The sequence below is a fragment of the Phasianus colchicus genome, chromosome 4, assembly GCF_987193195.1.
Source record: "Phasianus colchicus chromosome 4, bPhaCol1.hap1.1, whole genome shotgun sequence".
NCBI classification, from domain to species: domain Eukaryota; kingdom Metazoa; phylum Chordata; class Aves; order Galliformes; family Phasianidae; genus Phasianus; species Phasianus colchicus.
Genome location: NC_143439.1, coordinates 37,836,662 through 37,854,035, shown reverse-complemented (window position 1 = coordinate 37,854,035; position 17,374 = coordinate 37,836,662). Strand labels below are relative to the sequence as shown.

Sequence of the window (17,374 nt, the reverse complement as noted above, 5' to 3'; positions counted from 1 at the left end):
ACCCAGGCTAGTAATCTGTTCATGGTAAATTTGAATTACTGGCCAAAGGCAGCAGCATAAATCAAGCAGCAAGGCAAAGCAGATAACAATTTCTGAATACTGTGCATATGGAGGAACAATACAATTTTCTCAACTTGTTTTTTCAATATAGATTTGTTATCTATATCATCATTATGCTACAATTCCTTACATTCTCTTTTATACTAGAAATCACTGAAAATTTATTCAGAATAGATAAGCTTACGTATCTTGTACCTGGTTCTTCACAAACTCAAATATTTCAAAAAGTTCTTATTTCACATTATTATTACCTCCTTGGTGAGTTTCAATCCTTATTTTTATCTTTGGCATAACTGTGGGAGGCTGTCCAAAGAGTGAATTCTGACAGCTTTAGCTCTTTCTACTTATATTAATAAAAGCTAGCTATCCAAAACAGGGATTCTTTTTGCTTTGTAAATTATAATGAATATCTTGGAAATGAGCATGTGAGTACTGTGCGGCTGAAACAGAAAGAACAAGATGTTCTTTCATTCAGAATTGAAAAGAAACTGCCTACCTGACAATAGGAATCATGCTAGCACATAAACAGGTAGCAGTTTCCTACTTAATTACAGAGGCCATAAAATAAACAAACTTCAAATCTTTGTACTTCCAAAACTAAGTTCACATCACAAGTACAACACATTGAACTGAAAAGCCATTCAATTTTATCTTTTCCCTACCTAGGTCAGGGAGCAATGCATTCAAAATGCCTGTTACCCTTACATGCAAAGTGGCATAGTTGAAGAGGTGGTACCATCTTTTTTCTAGGAGCATAACACATCAAGCTGCACATATTTTAGAGATTTGATGACACATATTACACATAACACTGTATTGTTTCCATGAAGAAAAATAAAAATACATTGTCCTAAACTGTATAGTCAGATCAGATAACAGTAGCATGCCTGCAATAAACAAGTCATGCTGGAGGAAATGATGCCACAACAGTTCTGTCAGATACAAGGAAAAGAGCCTCAAGGAATCAAATATAAAAGGCAATAAAATTATGCTAAGCTGATATAGAATAAGGAAAAAAAATAGTAGTTAACTAATTCTGCAAGCAAATAAGAACATTCTACTAAAGGGCTGTTAGATCTCAACCGTACCATCTCTGATGAGGTACTTGCACTTCAGGAATTGATAAAGTGAGGGGAAACTGCTATTCAGGACTGATGAGCTAGTTATATGAGTTGAAAAGCTGTAATTTATACATGAAATTCCACTCCTCCTTTACCTTTATTTTGGTAGTGTCCCACTGGACAGAAGATGTATTTTCTCCTTTAAAAAGGACTTAAAGTCTACTTCCTAACAAAGTCTTCTATTACTTTTCCTTTAACCTTTAAAAGCTCTGGAAGACCACGCAACACTTCTATCAGACTACATACAGAGGTCTATTTTGGTTTTCTCTATACCAATGCAAATAAAAAGCTATTTAAGGTAGGTACAAATAAGAGGAGCAACAAAGAACTTTCAGATAAAAATGAATGACATTCGTTGTTAGGAAAAAGGAACTCAAATCTCAAAATGGATAACTGGGGAATGTGGCCAAAAGGAAGAGCTGAATAAAAGTTGTACTAATTTGTTAGGGACAAATCATGCCTAGTAGGGCAAAGTAACAAGTTCCATAAAAGGAAAATTTACAAAAGCTTTAAACATTTTTATATGGTATTCTTTATGACGAAGTAAAAAGAGCCTGAAGTATAGGGCTTATGTAAGCTGGCTGGGTAGGCTGTTAGAAATCTTTCTGTTAGAATCATTGTCAATGACTTACTACAAGATGTGCGGGCAGTTTGCATCAAGCAAGCTAAAAACAATCACCTTTGCCTCTGGCACTGTTCAGTACTTCCAGTAATGACATACACAAGGGGATAGATGTAGATGACATGAACCTGACAGGACTGGATTATGCTGAGAAGACAGAATAAAATACAATTATTAGACTGTAGTAAAATCAAAAACTTTCCTTTTCTGTGTAAAACAGTAGAGATCAGTGCAAGAAACTTAAATTTATGTAGAAATGTTTAGCCTACAAAGATAGGATGGAAAACAGAAGATCTGGGATCAATAAGAGAACTCAAGTTATGCTTGAATTTAAAAACCTCATCAAAGTATTTAAGAGATATTTGAAAAATACTGGAATCTAATACTTGTAAGAGCTCCACTAGTGTTCTATGTTCAGCTTGGATTCTGTATTTCAGTAAAAGCTTGGAACAATTGGAAAAAGCTCAGAGAAAACCAATAGAAATGATAATTGGTTTGTAAGACATAGCTCATGAGAAAAGAACGAATGAAAGTGCTGTAAAAATGGCATTCTTTTTCTTCACATACCTGGTAGGTAAGACAAGGAAAGAAAAATATAATTTAATTTGACCAATGGAGATTCATGAAAATCTTCACATTATAAAAAGCCCTGCAATGACCAGATTGATACAGGAGAGTGTGGAATATCCCCACTGAAAAACTGTAACAAAGAGCTAGACAGTTGTGTCAGGAATGATATAAATGATATAAATGATATAAATGGCATAAATACAGTTGATATATCCTTGGGAGTAGAGAGGAAGGGAATGGATCTCTTGAAGTTGCTTCCAGCCTTGTGATGCCCTGATTTCATAATACATTCCTCTGCACCATAAAGATAGTTTTAGAGTTTATAGCATTTCTACAGATCTCTCAGGAATTATATCACTTTCTTTTATTATTTACTTTTATTATAATCCGTTCACTGTTATTCAGTATAAATATTGTAATACCGCACTCTCCAACCTAAGGTGGTTTTTTTGTTTGTTTTTTTAGAACATTTATTCCCTGTGTAAAATATTTTTCTCAGTAAGCAGAGCAGCAATAATAAATGACCCACAGCAAGATGAGAACTGGAAAGGGAATCATACAAGAGGGGGAATTCTCCTGTTTCATATACATTCAATTAATTTATTTCCATTAAGAGGACTTCATTTCTCTCTCACCAGTGCAAACCCTGAGCCTGCCCCTACAGCTGTGGTTCAGGAAACTCTCTTACATAAAGACTCAAACAAATGCTTCACAATTTCCTACTGATACTTCCTCTATGGTTAAAGTGATTCCTATGCCAAATGGGTAAAGTCACAGAGTTCAGATTAAATTTCATTATATCCACCAGCAAGTAAAAGTGGAGTTTCAACATTGCGGTGTGCTTATGAAAACCAAAAAAATTCTTACTGTAACACAGCGGCTTCAAGCCTTACAGGTGATACCACTGTTTGAAATCAAGGCACCAACCCCTGCTGATTCATCCATAGCTATTTCATTTTCTTGTTAGCCTGCATACGATTAATAACATAGAATTCAGCTGCTGCCAAATACTCTTGGCATTTAGCTCTTCACTCCAGTTCTGCAGCGCTTCTCTCCATTCATTGTGCAAGTCTTAAGCCCAAACAGAAAACTGTTGGTTATAACCTTAAAACTTAGATCAGATAAGGACTGAATTGTGAAACATTTTGTACACAGTATGATTTTTTGCTACATCTTAAATACACTGAATATTTATTCTTCCAATGGATAAACACTGCATACTGAAAAAGAGAAAGTCCTCTAACCCTGATCCTTTCTAATTATAACATCTTCAGTTCAGGGAATGGAAGTGCTCTACTGGTATCTGTGAATAAGACTCATAATGCTTTTGCGTTTTCCGCATGCACAGATCACTGATGAGAAAAAAGTCAAAAAGTAAGTGCTTTTTCAGAGTTACAGAATGAGCTTATGGGAATACTTAGTTTTAACTACTCCCCTCCCAAACTCTGTTATTACTGTTGCATCCCTCACTAAACACATCCCTGGAATTCACAAAACGTGAAAATCCTTTCAGATTTACCCTTCTTATGAATGGTCCATTCCTGTGCAGGGAAATAACACATGTACTTCTTTGGGTTACTTTATCTCAATCCATTCCTTCTTTCCTTCAGTAAGCTTTCTGGGACAAAACCATGACAGCATCCCTCTCCATAAGAAGGTAGAAGTATTTGTTTGCCATTGTTTTTCTGAAAATGTTATTTCCTTCCAAATCTAATTTTGGGTGGGTTTTTTTGTTTGTTTGTTTGTTTTTGTTTGTTTGTTTGTTTTGCTTCTTTAAAAGCACAGATAAAATACCATTTTCATAACAATAATGCCTACATTTGGAAAAGAAATCTTTATCTGTCCTAAGGGAACTTAAAGGCAAGAAATGTTTTCAGTGTTTTTGGAAAACTAAAACCAGAGTTTCAGATAGGAAATCCTTTCATAATCATATATAGTCTTTTTTTTTTTTTTTTTTTTTTTTTTTTTAAATAAAGTACTATGAGGAAAAATACATAAAGAATGCCAGGGGTTTAGATAATTCAAGTCTTAGTGTTGCAATGCAAGAATTTAAGGCAAGCTCAGAACAGTGTTTAAAGTAGTCCTTTACCAAGTACTTGTATTTCCTCCTATTCAGTGCCCAGAGGTAAGGGCTGCCAAAGGCCAGCTAAGTGGACACAGGGACATCAAAGGTAGTAACTAAGTGGCTTTCAGCTTGTAAAAAATTAGGTATCTTATGGCCATCTGACTTTTCCTTCCATTTAAGTTTCACAGCCTTGAAAGCTGTGCTGAGGTACTTCTTGGCCTCTTCTCTCAAAAATGGCAAAAGGAGTGGCCCTTTCTTTTAAAGGCAGAAGGAGAATTAACTGGTTTATCTTTTAAGATAAGATGGTTATTAGAGCCTTTACTCAGATGCTGCTTGAATTGTATGATAAAGCCTTATCCGCATATCTCAGCTAGCCTATGAATTTATCAGTGGGTTTTTGGTGAAGCTCCATTTTAAGTAAAATTGTAGAGACTATAGAATAACAAGGTTTTCATTTGGTAGGGGAGAGACTTGGCTGTCAGCCCTTCCAGTGCATACATAATGTCAAATAGGTATCCTAATACAAAATATGATGGTGGTCTTGTGCAGCCTGCACCTACTGCAGGTTGAACCATTCAGGCGCAGACCACAAAGTGGACCAGATAATTTGCTGTCAAGATGGAGCCATTTGCAGAACTGGTTTGACATGCAATGTTAATGTACAAAGCATCAGCTGAAGATTCAGGTGCTATTAGAGCACTGCAGCAGAAAAGCATGAATAATGTAGTGTGTTCTAGGACGTGGATGGTGTAAGTAGGAGCTGGACAGACCTCAAGTGCACAGGTCCTATGCATCTGCCATAAAATCCTCACTGCAGGAACACATCCTTTTGTGCTTCCCACAAAGATCCTCTCAATTAAAAAATTGGGTAATCTCAAAACCAGTTGAAATCGACAAGAAGAGTGATAAATCAGCACCTATTCTGGAAAAAGAACTCAGACAGAGAAACAATGAAGATGGCCGCATGCTTCCTCTGTCAGTAGTGCCTCCATGAGCCTGTCATTATGCAGTAAGCTTAGATCTTGTGATTTTCATCAGCTAAATCTATGGTGTTTCTACAATGCATGTGGGAGTGAGTTTCGGCTCTGGCATTTTTTAAAAAAATCAGTGGAGTGGTAAGTTCAAAGAAACTTCTGATCATGCTGTACTTTACAACATTTAAGAAAAACCTAAGACCATTGAGTCATTGTCTTGATATTTGTAACATTAAAAATAATAACATCCTGAAGGATGAGGGAAAATAGAGTGCATACACAGTCATACTCTAACCAGCACAGCCTCAGCAGAGGAAGATGCTGTTAAACTAATCTTTCTGATTACATTCAAGAAACCACAGAAATTGCAGAACACATCACATACCTCACTTAGCCTTTTGGGAAACTGCTGATAAATTTCACATGACAAGCTCTTAGTAAAATGTTAGCAAAAAAAACCACAGTAAGACAAAGAGTTCAAAAAAAAAATCCTCATTATGCACAAACATCTAGTCAATGCTGAGATCTCAGAATGTTCAGATGCACTAAAGGAATAAGAAAAAGCAAGCAAACAGCGGTAAGTAGAGAACTTGCCCAAATTTATTTAGCTAGCCCAGGGTAACAGCCTTTCTACTGCATCTGTGCCGAATATTTTCTCAGAGCAATCAGAATTGTCTTATTGCTTCCTCATATACAACTTCATATTATCTCCTGACTGTATGGCAGAATTCTTTGTGAATGTCTTGTCATTTGAAGCCTCTATAGGGTGTTACACAACTGATCCTGATTTATAGTTACAGCTTCCACAGGTTAATAATACAAATCTATAATAATAGAAGACTGTCTCAATTAGTTTCAGGAAATGCCTATTATTCCACCATTCAATACCTTTCATCACTAAAACTGTTTTCAGACCCTCATAAGAATTTTCTTTTTAATTACATACAGTCATCTAATGAATAAGTCATTAGCCACATACCTTCCATGTCTTTACTTGGAGGCTGTGGTTCAGTTCTTGCCCCCCCCCCCCTACTTGGGGGGAAACATGGAATGACAGGACTTTTAAATAAATATTAGTACTGCCTCAGTTTCCTAGGCACTGCAGGTAGCACTAGGGAAGCAGCCTAGAAGTCCAACTACACAGCTCTGCTCTTTTGATGTGGCTGTGCAGATCTGCTCCTGCATACAAGACCTCATTATTTTAAGTGCCCTAACTTGGAAAAGGGAGTGCAGCCAAAAGTTCTTGAAAATACTCAGCTTCAAGCTTTTAAGTTCATATCCCATTTCCAAAACTTTGAATTTAATTTATATGTCACTGTGCTAACACCTTCACACATGATAGGTATTCATTATGGAGCCAAGGAATCACTTCTAATCTTCGTTGGAAATGAATAGGGAAAAGCATTCAGGACAGACCCCTGTTTATATGACAACAATGGTTGCATAAAATGGATGCCTGACCACATGCCAGATGCACAGCAGGCTGAGCAATCCCCAGCACAGTGAGGGGAGCAGAAGAGCTGCTGATGCTTAAGTTCAGACAGAAGAGACCGTCTGGAGATAGGAGTTATCTTTGATCCAGTTCCCCAGGGTTTTCACATATTCCTGGACTGTAAATATCTTTCTACCACAGTCTACAGAGGTTTACTATAACCGCAGAATTGTTGAGTTGGAAGGGACCATCTAGTTCAACTCCCCTGCATTGAACAGGGACAACTACAGCTCCATCAAATTGCACAGAGCCTGTTTCAGCTTGGCTTGGAATGTCTCCAGGGACAGGGCATCCACCACATCTCTAGGCGATCCATTCCAGTGCTTTGCCATCCTTAAATGATATTAATGATATCAGAATTGGAAAAAGGAGGAGGGGAACAGGAATCTTTTCATCCTTTAGAAGTTAATTTTTGATTGCAGGTAGAGGAAGCCTTAATATGGTCATGATGAAAAGAAATCCTCTATTTTCTTTCCTGCTTGTTCTATACAATAGCTGATGGCTTTGCCACTGTTGACAGCTCTGTATGAGACCTACTGTCCTAATCTATATCACAACCCAGCCTTCCAAGCAGCCAGAAACATATAGGAATCCTCCAGTGGCCAGAACTGGTTCAAACCATTACACAATTGCTGTTCCTTAAATTTCATTCCTCCATAAAGAATCCTCTTGGAAAGATGCACTATTTTTATTCATTTTGATGTGATGACGGATGGTGTCCTTGGCAGGAAGCAGAAGGCTGCTGTTTTCTTGGGAAGTCTCCTTGGCTTTGGAACTCTTTTGTCCTGCTTTCAAACTACCCAAATCTTCTTACTAACTGTGCAAGCTGGAATGCATTACTTTATCTGGGTTTTTGGCAAATGAGAAAAGTGAATTATTCTCTAATTGCTTCAATAAAAAGTAAATGAGACTGGCAGAAAGCTTGGGTGCATTTAGGAGAATTTTAAATTTGCAAACTAAGTACTGCATGTGGTTAATATGTGCCGTCACGCTCACCAAACTACCCTCTGGTGACTCAGAAATTACCGTGTACTCTCTTTTTCATGATATAAATTCATTTCTGCTTCCACTGAAATGCAAAGAATATTTTTATTCCATAGCACCAGAGAACATGCCTATAAAAGAAAACTGAACACTTTGTAGTGTACAAAAAGACCTCTGTATTACTCGGGGTCATCATCCCACTGACCTTTAGTAACACCTTGAGAAGGATTAATGGTCTATTTTGACATTCTTTTTCATGTTGAATTGTGCTTTACTCTGCAATAGTTTCAACTATTTCAGGATAACTCATGCAGCAAGGCCCTACCCTTTATGAGACTATACTAGCTGAGACAACACACCCATAGCACAGAGATGAAAAAAATCAAGTTCCATCAGATCTTATCGTAACACAGTATAATCTCAGGCACACAGAAATAAATGGGAACAGTCAAGTATTTCAATAAAAGTGAAATTTGTTCCTCTTTCTAGAGCTTTAAGGGAAAAAAAACCTACAAAGAGAAAGCAAATCCAGCTCCTGTCAACCAGCTCCTTATTTAATGTTATTTTTGGCAACTGCATGCTTAATAACAAAGGATGTTATTACTGCCCAGGGTTTTGGTATGACGGTGGCTGAAAATAAAGTTCCTGCATTTCTTTCACAAAAACATGAAAGTCGGAGCAAGGTGACATATTTCAGACAACCTTCAACTATTATTTGCTTATATAATTTTTGTAGGACTTACATGAAGAAGGTGGTAATGCTTATGTTGTTTTTACTTTATTTTGCTCCCATGTTACTTAAAAGCCCACAAATATATTATGGAATATATAGATAAGAATATCTATATTCTTACCAGAACTACATCTGGGTGGTTAACTCTTCCACTCTTCCAACTTCCAGAGCAGTTGTTTGACTTAGACAACTGTATATATGATCATAAAGATGCAACCACAGCTTTCTGTCTCACTGCACATTATAAGTACAGTATCACAGCTGTTTGCAATGCCCTTAGATCTCTTTAGCAGACTTTGGGCCAGATTAACAGCTGACAGTGATTTTTTATTGCCTTTCTAAGTCATAGACCAAAATTGATGAAGAATAACGTACTGTTCTTCAGTTAAATATCAGACTGACTCAAATTCGATTTTTTTTTAAGCTACTCTGACTGCTGATCTCAGATGAGGTTTACAGGGTTTCTAATTCTACCCATAGCTTAGAGTTACCCTAACAATTCAACAGAGGCTTTGAACTTTTCTAAGATGTAACACTTGTGTAAGTTTTATTTGACAGTCTATTTTCCATTACCAGATGGACTAGTAATTGTCTGAAAGGGTCGACTTAAATGCTTACTTAAATGATAAACTTTCTTTAAACTATGCAGTCTCCTGAAGGAGTTAATGTCAGTATTTTGAAGAGGAATTCTAGTCATTGCAGTCGTTAAGTAAATACACAATATAAAAAATGAAAATCCAGAAAACTATTTTCACATTTCCTATACAAACATAACTTACCAGTTTCACTAAGCCAAGGAAGTCTAATGGATCACTCACATATGATCCATCTCCCATTCTTCTCACATCAAGGACTGATTCACCTCATCAAAACCACTAATTTTACACTGAGGCTGAATTTGGTCTTTCATAAATTCAGACTGCAGAGGAACACCAGAAAGACATAAAAGGTACTTTTGCTCATAATGATCAACATCTTTTGTCCTAATTTTCCTGATTATTAATGTATTTATTGTTTATTTTATGAGTTACTCATTCATTATTCTTGGTCCAAATTCAGCATTACTATAACTGCAGACTTGGAAAAATTATTCCTGCTATAAAAGGACTTTTTTAAATTAATCTTTGAAATAATGTTAAGTCCTCATTTCACAAAATCAAGGGAATATTATTTCTATTTCAATAATAGCTATAAGTTCTGCAGAAGTATATGACTACTCTAAATTAGTTAACACTCTCTTCTAGTTTACAGCATGCACAGATTAGCTTTTTCCAGAGATTACTTGCTATGAAGTAAATAAACTGATGCCATGATGATAAGTTCATTGTATCTTTATAACAACTACACATAAAGCTTGTTCTCCTCTCTGAATTGACAGGCTTTTGAAAATATGCTTCACACTGACGCTGGTTTCAATTCTCTGAGTAGAATCCATATGCTGATAGGGAGAAGGAAGGTATAAACAATTGCAGTGATTTTTCACTTGTTTAACATGGAAAAGCACTGTATGCCAAGAAATTTTGTCTATTTGTTCAGACAAGTTGCTAATGTCTACATTGCAAGATTCAAGAGATAAAATATTCTCCTTTATGCGTGCACACGTGGGAAGGAAAAGGGCTTAGCATAATGTAAATTTCAACTCTGTTGAAAGCATAGCCCTGTGGGAATAGCTTCCTAACATACTCAGCTGCAATAAGAAGAAACAGGAGAATTTTCTGATTTTGAGTGCCCCCTTTTCTCCTCTGTGCCATTCAATATTAACAAGTCCTTCTCTACATTCTTATTGGTTGAGGTGGAGTGATCTGCTCTCCAAAGGGGTGGGAAAGGACGACTCTTTATTTTAAACATATGGCAAAAACACTGCATATAACATTGGGAATGTGCAGCTGGAAACTGGATAGCAGAAGGCATATGATTTTATTTTTTTAAGTACAATTAAATCATAGTCCAAACAGGGGGGGGGCTAAGAATTAAGGGAAATCTTTGCTGCTGGAGTAGGTCAGAAAGATAGAATGCAGTTGCACATTCAGTTTATTTATTATTCCAAAATTAACTAAAACCAAGGCTCAGATGTGCAGCTGAGCTCTGAAGTCTGCAGCCGAGAAGCGGAAGGGTGGGCAATGGTTGAGCAGAACATTTTTTAAAGATTAGTCACTTTAATATGCCCACGTATATCTTCAAAAAAGTGGACCAGATTCTCAGTGGGTGTAAAAAAAACAGCAGACCACGGAACTGTACTATTTACTCTAGCAGAGAATGTGTCTAGTGCTGGCAAACACCAAAGTGAAAACTTCACAAAAACACACACAGAGAGCTGAAGTGGGAAAGAGCAGACATCGCAAAAAGTTCCTTACTGCTAAAAATACATTGTGTTTTCCTCTTTAGTTTTAAAAAGATTTGCTTTAGAGATCCATTTTCCACAAGCTGTGCAGCTAATTTTAGTGCCTCCCATATGTCACAACATTAAATAAATATTTGGGGGGTATTTTTTGTTTTGTTCTCAAAGCAGTCATCGAGGTGAAGGTGAATATTCAGCAGGATTGAAAAAAAGAAAAACAGCTGGATACTTGTACATATGCAGGGTTAAAGTTTTGGAGACTAACCAACTTCGCCAGCTCCTACTAAAGAAATGTCCCTGAGAGTATTTACTGTGTATTTTCCACTGCAAAGTGGAGACACCCTTGCAGTCACCCCAGCTATGCCCTCTATCCTGTACTGGCAGATCACATGTCCTTCTGCAATGGCATTGGTTTTTTGTTTTTTTTTTCTGTAACCTCCCCCTTCCTGCAATGTGCTATCATAAATTATAATAATGAAGAAAAAGACTGATGTGTAAGTTGCAGCAAATGCAAAACAAAACAAAACAAACAAACAAACAAAAAACCTCAGAGAAATAATCTTTTTAATTTTCTTTGACAGTGGCCACGTCGTGTAGTTCACAAGAAGGACTGAAGTTCAAACGAACAAGACATCATTAATGCAGAGCTGTGCTGAGGCCCTGTGGAAGGGGTAGGATGTTCTTCTGAAATGCTTCGGTATGCCAAGAAGTTTCTAGACATTTTACAAACCAGATGCAGAAACTTTAGCTCAGAACAGATGACTTTCTTAGCAGCTGAAAGGAGGGCAAAGCAAAGGAGGCTATTATTTTGATACACAGGAGAAAGAGCAGCAATTTCCTTAGCATCTCAGAACAAGGTGTTCCACAGGGAAAGACTGAAATATCTTAGGCAACAGCAGCTGTGGCAGTTGGTACTGCTGTGATACTACTGAGGTGCACAGGGTGAACTGAGCTCCAGCTTTATCATTCAGAAGTCTTTTCACACTCCCTTCTGCTAATGATCCTGTGATCTGCAGCGGGCTCAGTATGTGGCATGCATGCCAGAAACTTCAATTAGAATTAAGAAGCAGTGTCATATTTTCTTAAAAGCAAAAGGTTTCAGCTTTGAATATTTTCCAGCAGCCACTTTTTTTTTCTTCTGAGAAAAAGAGCACTGAAAGGCCTAACCGGTGGGTAATGTTTTGGCATATGCATAGCCTTTTGGAAATTCACATTCCTACTTCTAACATTCCTATTTAATGATATGATTTTTCATATCCATGAAACAGTAAGTACAATTTATGCCTAGGACTTTCTCTCTTATTTAGCATCAACCCTCGCTGACAGTTCACTTTAAATACAATTAACCAATCTACTCTGGTTCAATTTTTCTTCTACTTTTAGCATAGCTCCATCACTATCCTCAGTATTTTTCAGAAAGAACTGTAAAAAGTAAGGTAGACACAATAAGCTTCTTACACACACACTGTGACTAGAGCCTGAGCTCTTCTTCTGGTTTTGTATCTTCTGAGGAGATAATAGCTAGGGAATTTTTAAATAAAAGGAACATCAGAATGAACTTACATTCTGACATTACAAAACAGAAAGGAGGCAGGCTCTTCCTCTTTATTACAGTATTCATACTCATTAAATTAACTGTAATAAGACATGCTTTTTATTTTTCTAATAAAAGGGTATTTTGATAAAATGCAAAATCATAACCTCCTTGTTTGCAACACACTAACAGAAAACTGGAATCACAGAAACTTCTATTCCCCCGAGAATTTGATCTTGCACACCTCCTGCAGAGAGGTCTGAAGTTACAAATTTTGATGACACTAGCAGTGACTTTCAGAGCAAAAATGAGATAGATGTAAAGAGTTCTAGGAAAAAAAAAAAAAGAAAGATATAAGACAGGTATAAGAGACCTCAGAAACAACAAAGCAGTGAAAGGATGATGACTGCATGCACACAAATACATGGAGCCTGGGAAAGCAGCAGCAGGAAGCAGGGCTGTGCACCTTGTCACCAGACTGACTTAGCTGAGGTAGTGGGAACTCACATGGCTGAGTGCTGTGATGGGGATGGACAGGCCTTCAGCGTGAAGGAGCAGCTTGAACACATGGAGATGAAGCACTTTTCCTGTGAGGACTGGCTGAGGGAATGGGACATGTTCAGCTATCAGAAGAGATGGCCATTACCTGACATTAATAAGATTAAATCCTAGAGCTTGTAGGCATAACACTAAAGAGAAAAATGTGTAATTTCCAGAAAGTATTCAGTTATTTCCCTGAAAGAATATTCCTTGGACAAGTACCTTTCCTCATAGAAAAAAAATTGTTGTCCTTTAGAATAACGTTTTGCAGTGGCCTTTTTACAAGACTTGGTGACTGTTGTGCCATCCCATGCCTCATAATATCCCAAACTCACTTCACTGTTACAGCCATGCAACAATAGATCATAGAATCATAGAACAGAATGGCTTGGGTTGGAAAGGACCTCAAAGAACATCTAGTTCCAACCCCCAAATCCTTCTCGAGAATAAATAATTAAATATTATTTAAAACCAACAACATCAGCAACGCACCCTGTTCTTAAATCAAAATGAGAGATTATGAACTTGCCTTAAAATGTGCGCTGTAACCTGAGAGAAAGAATTCTTCTAAATAACTCTCACATGATATTTGGACAGCTGTTTAATAACAACATAAAAATCCTGCTAGTTGGGATATATTATAATTTCTACTTGTGCTTCCAGCTGGCTGATGCCTGGTCTACAGGGAATAGAGACAAGAGCCAAAGATACACATTTCTTCGTGCAAGAATCAGAAAATGGAATGGTTGAGAGCCAGATCATCCCCTCTGCTTTGAGGTGCCTTGGGGTGGAGTTTGCACAAAGACTGACCAGGGCTGGCCTGGAATTCCATACCAGAATGCAGATGCCATAACTCTATGTATGTGGTCGAAGGCCACTACGGTTGCTTCGTGACTCTTAAGTCTTAAAACACTAATGAATGGCTGACATCCCTGTGCCGTTGAGGCCCTTCACAAGATGGATTTCAAACTCCTATAGAAAATTGAGCTATGAAGTCTTCACAAGCCTCTATGAGCACAAACTGACTTAGACCCCCTTGCAGACAAACTCGGCCCCTCAGTCTGTAATAGGAAAATGTTGTGATATATGAAAAGTTAGTTCATATTTAGATGTAAGTAAAGGAAAAATAATATCACAGGCTTGAGTTAAACCATCAGAAAAGTTCATTTCATACAGCTTGTTGGAAAAACAGCTTTGGAAACATGTTTTATTTGAATATCCAGAACTATTGTACTCAAAACTTTGTGAAAACACAAAAATTTCACCTTTGCTGTGTTTCATGACGAAACAGAAAAGAAGAAAACTTATTTGTTTTAAATACTAAACTTTTTCATGAAGAATTCTGAAATGCTAACATTTTGTTCCACTCTGCTGTAGATAGATTTCAAAATGTCTAAATCTTCCACTAAAAGAAATTGTCTTTGTATGGCTCCCAAAGTTAGCTTGCCATTTCCTTATATGTTTTATGGTATATGTACTGCAATTGTAACAGAAGAGAAACAAGACTGACTGTTTGAATGCCTTACGCCTTGTTTCTTGGTCAATTATTGCAGCATATACAGAACTTTTGTATCTAGTAATAGTGCTACTACGTGACAGAATTCAACATCAGTTCAATCCCGTGGCTTCTTTTGTACATAATCCTTGCATTATTGAGGATGCACAGAGACAATGAGCAGCAGCAGCAAAGGGCAAAACCTTTATTTCACTCAACTTAGACTATCCAAATGTTTTAATGATGTATTAGCAGTAACAGTATGTTAAACTCCAAAAACATGTCTTACTAACTATAAAGAAGGGTTTGGTTGGAGATTATGGATGTTTAGCAGGAATATCACAGTGCAGGAGCTCTGCACATGAAACTTTCTTCCCGCCTTTTTACCGTACTGACTTACTCAGAATTCTGTCTGAATGCATTTGCATGACAATGAGTATTTGCATGATGCTTTCATATTTAATCAGCATTCTACAGAACCTCTTCTGTCATGACATAGCCTAGAAAGGGGTTTCCGGTAAAATGATAAAACATGCCAACTAAACATTTAACACAGATCATGGTAATTCTATATACTTCATACAGAAAGATTCTCATTGATTTGAATACGTGTCAGATCAGACACTCCAGATATTTTGATTCAGAAGCCAAGTCCCTGGTTACGATTCACCTGTATGTGCTGCATGAGCTGTGGCAGCACTTTTCACCAACAGTCACCCCAAGAATCAGAATTCAGCAAGTTCTTCTCATATCTGACTGTGCACCTAAGTTGCCAGTTTAATATTTTGACAATAATTATTTCTGCTCACCTCTAGGCAAATTATAGCTAACGTTCTGTAGAAGCAACTATTAGATTCATCATTGTTTTGAAAGAGTCCTGGTTCTTTTTGTAATTTTTTGTTCCTTCATTTTTTCATTATAATTTATGGGATAATTTTACAACCTTCTTGATTGCTTCCACAAGCAATTTTTACTTAACTAAACCATTTCCAAGCATCTAAATTTCAAAATTCATTTTTGTTTATTTGCTTCAAGGGAGTGTAGATTAGCTTTAGCTATTAAAACATATAGAACAGAATGCACAGTGTAGCTGCAGGGAGTGCAAATTGATCTTAGGGTATTAACATGTGCCAAATATTTACAAAATGTCATTTTCTTTAGGAAGGACATTAAAAAAATATTCCAAGTAGGGATGCAGCCAAAACACATATGCTACATATGCGTTAGCCCTGTCATTTAGATATAGGCATATGACAATTTACCACAGCTTCAAAGTTATTCCTGAATAATATTGGTTCATTCTATTGGTATACAAAGGTCTGGATAGTAGCTATATGATCACTTCATCGGAATACATTTTTCCCTCTAAGCAACAAAAAAATAAATCAGAGAAACACCATTTTGCAAGATAAGGAAAGAAACTAAAAACTAATTTAATTTCTTTTATGAAGACAAATTATTCTCATAGTTATTCTGCACAGCAGGCTCTGTGAGTACCCACGGTTTGCACAGATCTCCACCACCCTGCAGCATAATTTCCTGCTGTGATGCAATTGGCATTAAATACATGAAGCCACATCTAATGCTCTTCTACTCTTAGAACATTACTTCCTACATTTATCTGCACCTGCAGAAATATTCTTCTTTCTCTTGCATTCACTAATGAAGGAGTAATAAGAGAAAATGGAAACTAGGTGCTAGGTATAAAACGATAGTGTAAGTATTTAAAATCAAACTGTTCACAGCCACTAGCTCTCTTACTCAGCAGAAAGCATTATTCATGGCAGGATCACTGGACAAAACACCATGCTGTGAGTTAAGCAAGACAGAGAATATCAAAGTGATCTTTTCTGCCCTTAAAATCTATGGTTCTGAATTCTCCATTTTCTGCCTACATTTCATACTTCTAATACTGCTCAGTGAATTAGCAGGTCATATGAGACCCAATGATTAAGAGGAAGAAGACTTGAACACTAATCATCGGAAAAAAACAGTATCAGCTTGCCTAGCAACTAGCTAATCCATAGCACTTTTATGAGATGAAACTTGTTTCAGTTTTTTCTAGGGGTTAAGGTGGCATCTTTCTAAGTACTGTATTTTCAAGGAAGAGACACTAATAATGTCCTTCAAGAGAAAAACACTGTTGTATGATGGCTGGCATTTTGGACTTAATAAATCAAGTAGCAGGATAGCAGTATAAATGTATAAGTTAAACTAACCCACTTAGAGAAAAATAGTTTCTGAAGTCATAATATGTGAGAGGACTTCTTTGGTCATTTCTCAAAGTTAGAATGCCCTATGTACAACCGAAAGATTTTTCCACCATCACAAGATGATTACATGATTAATCCAGACAGTCTTGGTAATGTCTACTCCTAAAGATCCATATGTTTATGCCTCAATATCAGGAGCAGAAAGAGCAGTAAGAGCTGATGTTCTAAAATAATTTGTGCAAATATGTTAAAAAAAAAAAAAAGCGACTGTGTGATAGAATGCTAGAACTCAGAAGGGGAGAAATTTTAAACCACAATGATTTTTAACACTGAAGAAATCATAGAAAGAGTGGAAGATTTGCAGTGTACATGTCCTTTTATTGCACTGGAAATTATATGTAGACAAAGTTGGTTTAAGAAAATTTCTACTGCAGAAAGACAACTTCCAATCTTGTCAAAATTATTCTCACAACTACTCATAGAGACAGATAGGCACACACTAGCTTACAGTGCTGCAATTAGAGAAAATGAATGCAAGGAAAGTATTTTTATGCAATAATAGAAACTCAGACTTGCTGGTACCTTAAATTAAGATGGAAAAGCAGAGGATTACTCTAATTATTCACCAGATAG

The 17,374-nt window shown here is 36.8% G+C and overlaps 1 long non-coding RNA gene across 2 annotated transcripts; it reads left to right on the top strand.

Annotated features, from left to right (window-relative positions):
- Positions 1-5,923: 5,923 nt before the first annotated feature.
- Positions 5,924-14,710, top strand: LOC149918194 (uncharacterized). Of its 2 annotated transcripts, none has more exons than XR_016466091.1 (3): positions 5,924-5,989; positions 11,541-11,656; positions 13,697-14,710. It is a non-coding gene; the product is annotated as an uncharacterized LOC149918194 (long non-coding RNA). The 2 variants fall into 2 exon arrangements; XR_016466090.1 differs by lacking the exon at positions 5,924-5,989 and adding an exon at positions 9,537-9,570.
- The last annotated feature ends 2,664 nt before the right edge of the window (positions 14,711-17,374 follow it).